The following is a 14713-nucleotide window of genomic DNA, read 5'->3' on the forward strand; positions in this document are numbered from 1 at the left end:
GAGAGCTCCTGCCTGCTTGCATTCAGCTTTCGCATAGATCATGCTACCTTCAGAAGAAGCAGGGACATCGTACATCTGCTATCTATAGGGGGAAGGGAACAATGTCCTCTACCAGTTCCAGATGTTAAGTCACTGTATGTCACTGGAGATCTTCCAGCTGAGTTCACAAAAACAACTCATAACTTGAGGAGAAAGTTCGTGTGCTGGGGAGGGGTGGCTTGGCACAGTGAAGGCTTTAAAACCCATGGTGGGGCCTGGAGAGATGGCTCAGAGGTTAAGAGCACTGACTGTTCTTCCAGAGGTCCTGAGTTCAATTCCCAGCAACTACATGATGTCTCACACCCATTTGTAATGAGATCTGGTGCCCTCTTCTGGCAGGACTGCATGCAGGACCATTGTATACATAATAAATAAGTCTTAAAAAAAAAAGACATGCTCATAAAATAAGATGGGAAAATTCATCTGTGAGTTTTACGGCCTACAAAATTTGCAGCGTGTCTTTTATGGATGCTCTTTAATGTTCCCTGCAAGGAAGATGAGCATAGGCCCTGGAGAAAGTGCAGGATGTAATGCTCCACCTCCTTACATGGAAACCAGATACATTTTCTCTCAATATTCAGAAAGAGATCTTTCAGGTAGGCAGGCACACCCAGGACCACACCAGGCAATTCACCCCAGTTCCTCTAGACCTCTAGCTACACACCAGGGGAAGCTAACTACATCTGAATTCACTTATAAGGCCCAGGTGTTTGGGGGATTTCCTTTCCATATGTTTATTCTGAGAAAGTGTGACCCCCCCCCCCAAAGTTAGCACTGCTCTTGTCTGCACTGTTTGGCACGACCATGGAAAGAACAGAACATCCTATGAGTTTTTGTGGTATTCACTCTGGTTGATAGTTCCCAACCCCAGAGCCTCTCACCCAACCATGATCATAATTTTCTTAAGCCTAGACAAGTCCCCAGAGTGACTTTAAGAGACCACCAAGACACTCCACCACCAGGGTATGCTGCGAGTCTTTTCACTGCTGCGTCTCCCTGTCCTTCGCCCATCGCAACGGAAGAAGAAATTGCCACATTTGTCATTGACGATGGCTCTGGCATGTGCAATGCTGGCTTTGCTGGTGATGATGCCCCTAGGACCATGTTCCCATCAATCGCTGGGCACCCCCAGCACCAGGGCATTGTAGTAGGAGGGGGCTTGTTCGTTCCTGCCCAGACCACAAAATAATCACTCAGAAACTATATTATTTGCAATGCTGTTTGGCCAGCCAATAGCTTAAGCGTGTTGTTAGCTAGCTCTTCTATCTTAAATTAACCCATTTCCATTATTTTATATTTTACCACGAGGTTCATGGTCTACCAGCAAGGTTCCAGTGTATCTGTCTCCGCCAGCGGCTACAGGGCTTCTCTTCGATGCTGCCTTTTTTTCTTCCAGCATTTAGTTTAGTTTTCCTGCCTAGCTCTATTCTGCTAAGCCACTGGCTTAAACAGCTTTATTCATTAACCAATAAAAGCAACACATATACAGAAGAACTTCACACATCAGGGTGTCATGGTGGGCATGGGTCAGAAATACTCCTACATGGGTGACGAAGCCCAGAGCAAGGGAGTATCCCTGACCCTGAAGTATCCCGTCGAGCACAGTATTGTCACCAACTAGAATGACATGGAGAAGATCTGGCATCACGCCTTCTACAATGAACTGCATGTGGCCCATGAGGAGTACCTGGTGCTTCTGACCAAGGCCCCACTGGACCCCAAAGCTAACAGAGAGAAGATGACAAAGATAATGTTTGAAACCTTCAATACCCCAGCCACATACGTAGCCATTCAGGCAGTGCCGTCCCTTCATGCATCTGGACACACTACTGGCATTGTCATGGGCTCTGGTGATGGGGTCACATATACTGTACCCATCTACAAGGGCTGCACCCTTCCCCACCATCTTGAGTCTGGACCTGGCTGGCCGGGATGTGGCAGCAGGGCTACAGCTTCACTTGCCGACAGGATGCAGAAGGAGGTCACAGCCCTAGTACCCAGCACAATGAAGATTAAGATCCTCGCTCCCCGAGTGCAAGCGCTAAGTCTGGATTGGCAGCTCCATTCTGGCCTCACAGTCCACCTAAAGCAGATGTGGATCAGCAAGCAGGAGTGTGCCGAGTCAGGCCCTCCATCGTCCACCATAAATGCTTCTAGATGGACTAAGCAGGTGCCAGGCATGAGCTGATTCTGAAGCATCAATTTGCCCTGGCAAATGTACACACCTCATGCTAGCCTCATGAAACTGGAATAAGCTTTTGAGAAGAAATTTGTCCTTGAAGCTTGTATCCAATATCAGCACTGGATTGTAGAACTTGTTGCTGATTTTTGGCCTTACATTCAAGTTAACTGTTCCCTTGCTATATGTTTAATACCCTGTGCATATCTTGATTTAGTCCCTAGTCAGGTAGCTCAGCCACTTGGTGGCTGGGGAGAGCATGCTGTGGAAGAGAAATCCCCAGCCTGGTGGATCTGTGTGAGCACTGTGCTGTAATCTGTGCAGGTTATTAACTGATTGCTGATTTCCAGGATTTCTCGAGGCTGGCAAGGGTTCCTGAATCAGTTACCACTTCCATCTTACCGGTTTAACAGGGTGGGAAAGTTCCCGAGCCTTAGGACCCAATTTCTGTTCTGGTGTTTTCCCTCCTGGCCACCATGGGTTGTTATTTGCCTTGAGTTGGGAATGTCTGCATTGACACCTGAAATGTATTCATTCTTCTCATTTATGTAAGGTTTTTTTGTACTCAATTTAAGAAATGACAAACTTTGGTTTTCTACTGTTCAGTGAGACCATGAAGCCCTAGCAGTGTGTCACTATGTAAAGAAAAATGAAAGCATTGCCGGAAAAAATGAGAGAGAGAGAGAGAGAGAGAGAGAGAGAGAGAGAGAGAGAGAGAAGTGCCACCAAGAAAGCCAGGTGGGCAGAGAGCAGAGAACTCCCGCTCTAGAGTCTGTGCCAATACCCACACCGCTCTCCACCCCTCTACTTTCCTCATTTCTCCCAGCCAAGGCCTGTTGCTTCTTGTGTTCTCTGACTGGGTGAAGGGCAGCAACATCTCTTAATCTAGTCTCCACCTTAGTATCTGAGACGGTGTCTCCCACTGAACCTGGAGCTCACCAGTAGGCTCCACACCCGTCCCCAGCCTCAGCCCGAGAGTTTCAGACACGCACCACTGTCTGGCTTCTGAGTGAGTGCTTCAGATCCAAACTCAGGTCCTCGTTCCTGTGTGACAGGCACTTGGCTGACTGAGCCACCAGCAGCTTGGGTTTTTTGGTTTTGTTTTTATGTTTTTGAGATGATGTTTTCCATTGGTCTGGAACTCGACAAGGTAGCTAGTATTGCTGGCCAGGGAACCCCGAAGGACCACCCACCTCTGCCTCCTCGGCACTGAGATTGTAAGCACATGCCACCACACCTGGCTTTTACACTGACAGTCAAACTTGGGTGTTCCTGCTCTTGGGGCAAGAACATTGACTGAGTCCTCTCCCTAGCTCTTGAAGTCTCCTTTGACGTCAAACAGACCACTGTCCTTCACCCACCTAATCCTCTCGGAGAGAGCAGAGGACATCAGGATGCGCACTGAGTGATTTTAAGTACGTATTCTTCACACGGTGGTCCACGGGAGTGATGCCCACAGAGCTGCAGAAAAGGCATTTTTCCATTCCTCCCTAGTTCCACAGTTTTAGCTCTGACCTCCATTTCTGCCCAGAACACAGTCGGCCTGGTCTGGAGGAAGGCCATTTCTATACAGACTCCAGCCCCACCCTCTCTCTCACTCTCCTTACTCATTTATGGAAAGCCACAATCCAACTTGCTGCCCACCCTGTTATAAATCCTTCAGCAGATCCCACTTGACTTCAAGGTAATACCCAAACCCCCTGGCAAGGCTGATGAGATGCAACCAAGCCCCTGCTTCTCTCTACAATTCCAACCAAATGCTTCTAGAACCAACGCAGGCAACCTTATGCTTTACCTATGGAACCTTGGAAGCGTCTCAGGATCTCCCACAGCGTTGCCTACTCTGTCCCTTGTTTCATAGTTCGTCTAGCCAATCCTATTCATCCCTCCAAGATCTAACTGCATCACCTCCTCCAGGCCACCCTCTTGGCCAGCCTTGCCTAGATCCCCCCTCTCCCAACATGAGCCAAGGCTAGCTGTCTCATTCCTGGGCTCAGATGGGCAAACAGCCAGCCTGGTCTGGAGGTCTTGGTCAGTGAGTCAATCATTGCTTCGTGCCAGCAGGCCCCTGGGGACCCTTCCTCTCATTCTTCTTTTTTTTTGGTTTTTCGAGACAGGGTTTCTCTGTGGCTTTGGAGCCTGTCCTGGCACTAGCTCTGTAGACCAGGCTGGTCTCGAACTCACAGAGATCCGCCTGCCTCTGCCTCCCGAGTGCTGGGATTAAAGGCGTGCGCCACCACCGCCCGGCTTTTTTTTTTTTTGGTTTTTCGAGACAGGGTTTCTCTGTGGTTTTGGAGCCTGTCCTGGAACTAGCTCTTGTAGACCAGGCTGGTCTCGGACTCACAGAGATCCGCCTGCCTCTGCCTCCCGAGTGCTGGGATTAAAGGCGTGCGCCACCACCCCCGGCTAAAGATTTATTTATTTATTTATTTATTTATTTATTTATTAAGCATACAATGCTGGCAAGGAAGGCACCAGGTCTCATTACAGATGGTGTGAGCCACCATGTGGTTGCTGGGAATTGAACTCGGGGCCTCCGGAAGAGCAGCCAGTGCTCTTACCCTCTGAGCCATCTCTCCAGCCCTCCTCTCATTCTTCTTGCAATTGATCAGAGTCAAAAGACAGAGAAGCAAAGTGGTCCTTCCATCTCCCTGACCAGGGAGTCACTGGTCCCCTGGGGAAGGTTACCCATCACCTCCCCAGGCAGCTCCAGATGCCATCCCTGGCCTCTCCGCTCTTCCTCCTTTCCAGCACTCCCTTCCTCCTATCCATCCAGTGAGCTGAGCTTCCCCAGTTGGAGCCTCCAGTGAGCAGGGCCCTTTCTGGCCTCCCTAACTACCCAACAGAGATACCATCTCTTCCCTTAGGAACTGTTCCTGCTCCTGCCCAGTAAATAGAAACCTGGTCCAGAGCCAAAGCCAATCATCCTGAAAGGTATCTGGCCCTGTGGAAGGAAAAGGCTCTGTGTCCAGCCTTGGCCTCTCTCCTCTCAGGTTTCCTGACTCCTCCGTGAACTTGCTGTAGTCTATATAAAAAAATATGCTGAGAGCCTTAGCTATGGTTTCTATTGCTTTAACAAACACACCTTGGCCAAAAGGCAAGTTGGGGAGGAAAGAGTTTATTTGGCTTACACTTCAGCATTGCTGTTCATCACTGAAGAAGTCAGGAATTCAAGCAGGGCTGATGCAGAGGCCATGGAGGGGTGCTGCTTAGTGACTTGCTTCTCCTGCCTTGCTCAGCCTGCTTTCTTATAGAACCCAGGACTATCTGCCCAGGGATAGCATCACCCACCATGAGCTGGGCCCTCCCCCCATTGTTCACTAAATGAGAAAATGCCTTACAGCTAGATCTTATCTAGGCATTTCCTCAGCTGGGGCTCCTTCTTCCTATGACCCTAACTTGTGTCAAGTAGGCACACAAAACCAGCCAGCACACTGAGTTTGGTGGCCCACAATATGTCACCATACTTTAGAGATGGAGGCAGGAGGCTCAGGAGTTCAAGACCAGCCTGGATTACATGAGCCACCGTCTCTCCCATCTTACAACAAGGCTTCTTTCTCTATCCAAGCTGTAAAAGGCAAAGACACATCGTGGAGCATGAGATATCTCCTTTCCTCCACACAACCTCCTGTGTTTAGGGGGGGGGGTGGTCAGGGGTTCAAGGTCAGCTTGGACTATACAGTGAGTTTGAGGCCAGCCTGGGATACATGAGACACTATCTCCAAAAACAGTAGCCAGACATGATGGTGCTGATATGTAGTTCAGTGGTAAGACATACTAAACTCCATCCTTAGCAATGGAAAAAAAAAAAGTTCATGATGGTGGTGTTCATGCTACCATATTCTTACCAACTTTCTTTTTCTTCTGTCTTGTAGGGACATGGGTTTCAAGACAGGGTTTCTCTGTGTAGCCCTGGCTGTCCTGGAACTAGCTCTGTAGACCAGGCTGTCCTGGAACTCGGAGATCCACCTGCCTCTGCCTCCCGAGTGCTGGGATTATAGGTGTATATCACCACTTTCTGACTAATTTTATTATTCTTTAACTGAAAGCTTGGCACAAAAAGAAGCAACAAGGTGCTAACGCCAGGTATGACGAGAGTCCACAGCTGCCCTGTGCTTGCCTCCTGGCTCTACCTTCCCTAGTACATGTGTCTCCCCAGCTATTGGTACAGCCACCTTCAGCAGACACTTCTTCACAATGGGCTCCCAGCCATTCTGCAGACACCCTGCTGACCAGAGGTCCTGCTGACCAAGCCCTTTCAGAAACAGGCCTAAGTGGCCTCTTCCACACCTGTGGACCTGTGGTCTTTGTTTTGTTTTTATTAATTAAATGTTTTCATTTATTCTACATACCAACCACAGTTGCCCCTCCCTGTTTTCCTCCCGTTCCCTCCCCCCACCTTCCATCTACCCCATACTCATCCACTCCTCCTCCATCTCCACTCAGAAAGAGGCAGGTCTCCCATGGGAGTCAACAAAGCATAGTACATCAACTTGAGGGAGGAACAAGCTCCTCCCCTTGCATCAAGGCTGGGCAAAGCAACCCAGCATGAGGAATAGGTTCCCAGAAGCCAGTTCAAGCACCAGGAATAGGCCCTGATCCCACTGCTAGGGGCACCACAAACATACCAAGCTACAAAACTGTCGCACACATACAGAGGGCCGTGTCATTCAAGCTCCCTAGTTATTGCTAAGTCCAGAGTCTGTGAGCTCTGTCTTTATGGGTTTCCCTGTCATAACCTTGACTCAACTGGCTCATACAATTTCTCTTCCGTCTCTTCAACTGGATTACCAGAACATGGCCCAATGCTTGGCTGTGAATCTCTGCATCTGCTTCCATCAGTGATCCTCCTGCCTCGGCCTCCTTCAGCAAATCCCACCGGAGTGTGCCACCACAACTGGCTTGTTACTTTTTGTGATAAGATTTCATGTATCTAGTCTGACCTCAAACCTGAAATGCAGTCCCTAATGACCTTCAACTCCTAATCCTCCTCCATCTCTACCAACCAAGTGCATATTGATGGGGTGCCCACCCTGCCCAACATACCCGCTGTATTGACCTGGTGGCAAAGTTTGTGGGAAACATATTGCAAGTCTGGGAGCTGATGGGGTTCACACACACACGCACGCACGCACATACACATTAGAATGCTCCCAGGCCCCTTTTATTCAGGGACTTTCTCAGCTCTGGACCCCATCCATCTCCACATCAGCTCTCTGGCGCCATCTTGTGTCAGTTTCTAAAACCCCAACCATAGGGCTATTTCCATCCAATCCCATTATTTTTAAATAACCAAAAAGTTATATTGTAGAACATATTTTACCATCTAAACTGAGTGTGTAATCTGGGAACTAGAGAAACTGAGACCAGAGGATCCAGAACTGAGCTAGAGGTAGGTGGATCTCTCCAGCACTCCTGGATTTTTAAACAACACCTAGAAGCTGAAACGTTTCTAATTCTCATGAAATTGCAAACAATTATTAAAAAAAAAAAACACTTGTTCTGTTCCACAAAGAAATAAAGAAATGGAATGTGCTTCTAGCATATTCTACAGGGAAAGGGGAGAAGATCACTTCAGAGTTATAGTCTCTCAACAATTTTGATTGTCTTTGAAAGTGCTTTAAATTTAATGTCCCTGTACCCTCGAGAAATCCTGTACTGAAGGGAGCAGATAAAGGCTGGAAAAAGGGCTGGATTCTCAGTCCGTTTTTCCACCGCACAGCTTCACACAGGGCCTGCAGGATTCAAACAGAACTGACAGGCACAGGACCCCGGGACAGAGAAGGAAGAACCAGCGTTCCACTCCTGGGACTGAGCATCAGCCAAGGATTAATGCATGCAGGCAGATCCTTATATCATGGAGAGAATGCCTCACGATAGGAAAAAGCAAAGCTTCCTCAGGAAGAAAGAAAGTAGATTGCCTAGCGATGGTGGCGCACGCCTTTAATCCCAGCAGTTGGGAGGCAGAGGCAGGTGGATCTCTGTGAGTTTCGAGGCCAGCCTGGTCTACAGAGCTAGTTCCAGGACAGGCTCCAAAGCTACAGAGAAACCCTGTTTCAAAAAAAAAAAAAAAAAAAAAAAAAAAAAAAAAAAAAAAAAAAAAAAAAGTAGATGGAAGTTGTAGGGTTTTCTTAGGTGTCACTTTTTCCAAAAGTGCATAGAGTCGGTTTTGAGGCGCCAAGAGTTTAAAGTCTGCTCTTTCCTATGTCATTAACTTCACCAGCTGTGCAGCTTAGTGGGGCTGATAATACTGGTCTCAGGAGTGAGAAGCACTGAATCCAGCATCCTCACGACTGGTCCAGCCAGGCGCCTGGCACGCTAGCACATCCTGGCGATGGTGTGAGAATGGCGGTCCTGCTCTTGCCGGCCCAAATAAATCTGTGTTCTCTTCTAGCGAGTGTCCACGCTCACGTACGAGTCATCATCCCACACCAGCGCTATGCACCGAGCTCTTTCATTTAACTGGCCAGACAGCCAAAGGGAACCACAGCTAAGGCTCCCACAATTCAGAGACTGGGTATCCACAGAGTAGGGACACTGCTGTAACAAAAATCTCACCACTTAGCAAGTCAAAGGTTTACGTTTCTGAAGCCTTGTCCAGTAAGTGAGGAGGGCTCCCTCTAGTGGTCAATTAGAGAGCCAGATTCTCTCCACACGGAACTCTGTACCAGTTTCGGACCCTTCACCCTTGACTTCCAGGGAGGGTTTAGGTAGAGAAAGTGAGAGAGCCCGCAGTCCTTAATCACCCCAGCCATAGGGGTCCAGTGGCAGTTCTGCTCAGAGACCACCAACTAAAACCTGCCCCTGGGCTGCATCCGTGTGCAAAGAGTTGAGAAATAGCCTAAGGCCGGGCGGTGGTGGCGCACACCTTTAATCCTAGCACTCGGGAGGCAGAGGCAGAGGCAGAGGCAGAGGCAGAGGCAGAGGCAGAGGCAGAGGCAGAGGCAGGCGGATCTCTGTGAGTTCGAGACCAACCTGGTCTACAAAGCTAATTCCAGGGCAGGCTCCAAAGCCACAGAGAAACCCTGTCTCGAAAAACAAAAAAAAAAAAGAAAAGAAAAAAGAAATAGCCCAAGGTATTTATTCCCAAGAAGAAGGAGTGAAAGCTGAGCAGCTGGGAGGTGGTGGAGTCTTTCCAGGGTAGGGGCATGTAGAGAGAGGTCAGTCGATAGTCCTTGTCATTGAAGGAAATACTGGGACCCAAGCCATTCCCTGTCTCTTTGCCTCCCCACTTATGTGAGGTAAGAGACCTGCCCCCCACTCCATCATGAGCTCCTACCCTGATATAGCGTGCTGCCCAAGGCACAAAGCAACTGAGCCCAGCAACTGTGGACTGAAAGCGGGAGCCGAAGTCAACCCTTTCTCTTTTTAAGTTGTTCACCTTCAGTATTTTGTCAAGGCTACAGAAAGCTGACTGACACACTGAGCCTGGCTTAGGTGGTCCTGCCTGGGAATCTCTCAGAAGGCTACAATCAAAGGTTTCAGGCAGGACTGGGGACCTCAGCTGAAAGACCAGCCGGGTGAGCCTCTGCTTCCATGCTCACCCATAGGTCTCCACTAGAACCCACTCTCAGCTTCTTGCCACAGGGTGACAAGAAAACCCCAAGTTTGGATGCTGAACTATGAATAAGAACATAGAACACAGAAACATCGGATTTGTTGCCTTTGTATGTAGTGCTGAGACTCGAACCCAGGACCTTGTACTTGTTAAGCAGGTGCTCTACTACTGAGCTGCGCAGCCCCTCCTACATGTCTCCCACACTGGCCTCAATCTCCCAGTCACACCTCAGTCCCCACATTCTGGTGATTACAGGCAGACATTACCACTCCCCTTTTCCTCCTCTGCTTATTAACTTGACTAGTACAGGGTTATTTTGGCTCATGGTTTAAGAGGATAGAACCATCTTTGAAGGGAAAGATGGTGACCGGCAGCTCCACAGTGATTAAAGCACACGGCAGTTACTCAATCCATCCCAATGGACCAGGACACATTAATGGGACAGGAAGTAGGGCCCAGCCATCAACTTCAAGTCCCACTCCCCATCAAACCATTCTCTGCTCCACTTCCTAGACCACCATCTCCCAGCCAGAAAAAGCATCCCAGAGTCTCACAGTTCTCACCCAAAGTCCAGGGTCTCTTCTGAGACTCAAGACAATCTCTGAACTATGCACCCCTTCCCAGTCCCCATGTGGTGGCTCACAACTGTGCTATAACTCCAGTTCCAGGGGATCTGATGCCTTCTGACTTCCTCAGGCTCCTGTATACATGTGTTACACATACATACACTCAGGAACACACATACCCATGAAAAAGATTATATTTTAAATGAATTAAATACTTCCAATATGCAATAGAGCAGGATGGACATTCCCATTCCAAATGTGAGGAATAGATTGCAAAAGATCAGATCAAAGGGAAAACACAAAACCCACCATTCCATGTTTGGCACGTGGGGCTCTCAGTGGCATTGTCTGGACTCCAGACGACTTGGGCGGCTCCACCCTCAGACTCCAGGCAGCTGTCCTTGACAGATGTCCCACATTTCTGGTATCTCCGATATCCTGAGCTCTCCTGAGCTCCTCTTGGGTCATCCATGTAGGAAATCTGGCCCTGCCACGTGTTGCCCAGCCTCAGCACCTTTCTGGAACTTTGGCACAATCCTCCAACAGCCCCCTCGCAGTGGCATTCTGTGTCCCTACACTCCCAGCACCACGTGGATGACCATGCCATGTTCTGCTGCCAGCTCCATGTGTAGCCTGGCCTTCTTTGACCCCGGGTGCAGTAGCCTCTGGGCCTGTATCCAGTTCAACCTAGGGAAATGTTTTCCAGCAGTTTCAGAGAGAATAGGTTTACTTTGGTGTTGCAAGGAAGGGCTGCTTGTTCGTCCCGACTGCCTGGCTCCCAGCCGTCCAACTCCCAAGTGCCATCACTGCCTGGCTTGACATATATTTTATATGACTAAAATTAAGTTATATAAATAAATGCTTAGAAGACAGTTGCTCTTGGATTTCATATGTTTATACTCAGGTATCCTAGTCTGGACGCTTTTCTTTTTAAAGCACCTGAAAGCACTGTTTTCATCAAGAACCTTGTAGTTCCCTGGTTGTACCCTGAACACTGTAAAAGCTACAAGAGTGGAGCCTCTGGTCCAGCTGGGTCACATCCTCCTCCTTTCAGATTCCCCAGCCTGGACTCATAGAACACGGACTTCTTTGTAAGATGTATTTATTTATTTTTAATTCTACGTGTATGTACGAATTCCTATGTGCATGTACACCACAAAAGTGCCTGGTCCCTCAGAGACCAGAAGAAAGTATCCAATCTCCTGGACCTGGAGTCACAGGCGGTTGTGAGCCACCCTATATACATGCTGGAAACCAAACTCAAGTTCTCTGCAAGAACAGCAAATGCTCTTAACCAGTGTTATCTCCCCAGCCCCAAACACAGTTGCCCATCATAAATTAGCCTGCATTTCCATGATCCAACACCAGGGGGCGGAGCCTTAGCTGCTCAATATTTAACTTTGTTCTAAGATGACACAGAGTCTGACCACTAAGGGCTATCGAAAAAGTCCCGTTTCAGGTCACCAAGTTTAACTCTTTTGGAAAAACAGGTCTCCACGGAAGAAAAAGCCACTGTCGTGTATCCTAGGAAATTAAGCTACTTAGTAGTACCATACTTCTGTGAGATCAGATTCCTGCAAACTTCAAAGCAAAAAAGAGTTGAAAAGAAATTCCATAGGCAGGCAATATGTATGGGCCCTGACAGTGGACAAAGGCAGGCACGGACTCGAGGGAAAAATCAAGAGCACATGAAAATGATTATGCTGTGTCTTTAAACACAATGAAACTATCTAATTAAGCCTAAATTCATTAAAGGTCAACAACGCACAATCTATCTAGACTCATAAAACACATTATGTAAATAATAATTAAATCAACATGCCTTCTCTTTTTCTCATCTCTAGCCTATTAGCCCTAGAAACACCAAAACATTGTGTGATTGGAATACATTTTAAAAGCTGTCGTGTTTCAGAGAGATAATGTCATATAAAAATAACCCAAAGCCCAGAGACAGCAAATTCTCTGACAGTTCATCAAGCCCATGGCATCTTTTTTTTTTTCCAGGAAATAATCACTGTAGGGAAGACACTGTTGGGATGAAAGACCCTCCACGAGTGTCTTTCCTCTAGGGAGACCCTTCCCAAGGAACAGCGAGACCACTTGTAAGGATGCAAACAGCAAGAGGTTTATTCAGATACACAAGTACCTGGGGCGACAAAGTCTCTCGGAGGACTTGTGCACCTCCAGGTCGGGGTAATGGGTTTATATATGTTTTGGGGAGCAAAAAGCGCGGTACAGAAGCGAGAAGCGTAGTTACAGGGTTTTTATTGGTTAGTTTGAATGTGGCCGAGTTCAGGTCGGGACAAGGTCCCTAGTTTCCGAGAATTCAGATATGGGATGCCTTGGCTCTTAAATAGGGCAGACAGGGTGACAGGGTGTCTTTGCGGTGTTCCTCCCAGCTTGGGACAGATGAAGCCCAGCCACATTCTCGGTATTCCCGTTCCTCCCCCTGCCCAGCCACAGGTGTCTCTATCTCGTTTTGGCAGCTTCTAAACTGCCCTTTGTTCAAACCCTGAATATTCAGTACAAGCCTTGTAAAATGGCGTTATGGTGCTAAGTCATTTAACAAGCTGGGCGGGGGGGGGGGGGGGGGGGGGGGGGGGGGGGGGGGGGGGGGGTCTTTTATCTGGTGCTAAGCTGCTTAGCAAGCTGGACGGGGGTCTTTCAGGGAAAGCCATAGGAGTGAAAGCCAATAGAAGAAAAGGAAAGGAAACTTTCCTCCTAGCAGAGATCCGCCTGCCTCTGCCTCTGCCTCCCGAGTGCGCCACCACGGCCCAGCTTTGAACATAGTTTTTTTTAATGAATGGGGCGATGGTGGCGCACGCCTTTAATCCCAGCACTCGGGAGGCAGAGGCAGGTGGATCTCTGTGAGTTCGAGACCAGCCTGGTCTACAGAGCTACTTCCAGGACAAGCTCCAAAGCCACAGAGAAACCCTGTCTCGAAAAACCAAAAAAAATGGGCTGGAGAGATGGCTCAGAGGGTAAGAGCACTGGCTGCTCTTCCAGAGGTCCCGAGTTCAATTCCCAGCAACCACATGGTGGCTCACAACCATCTGTAATGAGACCTGGTACCTTCCTTGCCAGTAGTACATTGTGTGCTTAATAAATAAATAAATCTTAAAAAAAAAAAAAAAGAAAAAGAAAAACCAAAAAAATAAAATAAAATAAAATGAATGGTGTGGTTGGTGTCCCTTTCATGGAAAAGGCAGAGATTATTTTAGCTAAGATTTCGACTCTCACTGAACCTGATGTCACATACCTATATTCCCAGCACTAGGAGGCTGCGGCAGGAAAATCAGTTCTAGGTTATCTTGGGCTACATATTGAGTCTAAGCCCATGTGGGCTACATGAGACCCTGTGTTAAAAAACAAACAGAGAGAAAAAAAAGGATTCTGGCTTTCAGATGAATACCTTACCTTCGTAAGCAAACCTGAGTTCCAACTACAAAGCTCTGTCTGCAGTTTAATAGCTGCCAGGTTGAGAGGGTTTAAATAGACACATCAAGGCCTGGTCCACAAGCCCCAGCAGTTCTTACTAATATGAAAATCCCATTTGCAATGGCTTTTTCTACCCAACTAAATTGACCCAGCAAGGTAATCCTGTTAAAACCAAATCCCTGTCTCAAGAGGCCCCAGGAATTGTTATTTGCATAGATTTGCATATCAATCCCTCGTTGATAAAACTCCTCATTAAGGAATGCTGAAATCGAAGAAGCCAAACGTTTTGACCCAGGGTGTTAAATAAAATTGGTCTAACCTCTCACTCCTTGATACTTTTAATAACCACTGCTACTTATTTTAAACTAAGTAAAACTTCACCCAAACTCAAGTTTTACAGAGAAATTTTCTACTAGGGATGGGGACAAGATGCTCAAAGTGGATATTCATTAGCTGGAGAGTCAGAAAAAAAGGAATCAGGAAACACTTGAGTCAGCCAGTCTAGGTGCAGAACCCCTCAGTGACGGGCCAGAGGCCTGCCCAAGACCAGGGCCACACCGAGTCTCAAGCAATCTCTTTCTCAGGCTACTTCCACCAATACAAGCAACACACAGAGGGGACTCCCACATCATCAAATCTCCTACCTCAACCTAACATTAATTATTTCCCATCTCATTCCTGTATAGAAACCTTAGAGGATCTACAACCCCACCCCTCACATATACAGGAGGGTAAACTTATACCTGGTACACAGATGGTACAACGCCACACTGCAACAGGCAACTCACAACCAACCTGGGACTCCAGCTCCAAGGATCAAGCACGCTCTTCTTGACCGCCTTGGGCACCTACTCACTTGAGGCACACACATGCACACACATGTACATGCACGCACATAGAGATGGAGCCATGACTCAGTGGCTAAGAAAACTT

This window comes from Microtus oregoni, unplaced genomic scaffold (genome assembly GCF_018167655.1).
Source record: "Microtus oregoni isolate MIOR12 unplaced genomic scaffold, Mior012 000000F_ref0000247, whole genome shotgun sequence".
In the NCBI taxonomy this organism is placed as follows: domain Eukaryota; kingdom Metazoa; phylum Chordata; class Mammalia; order Rodentia; family Cricetidae; genus Microtus; species Microtus oregoni.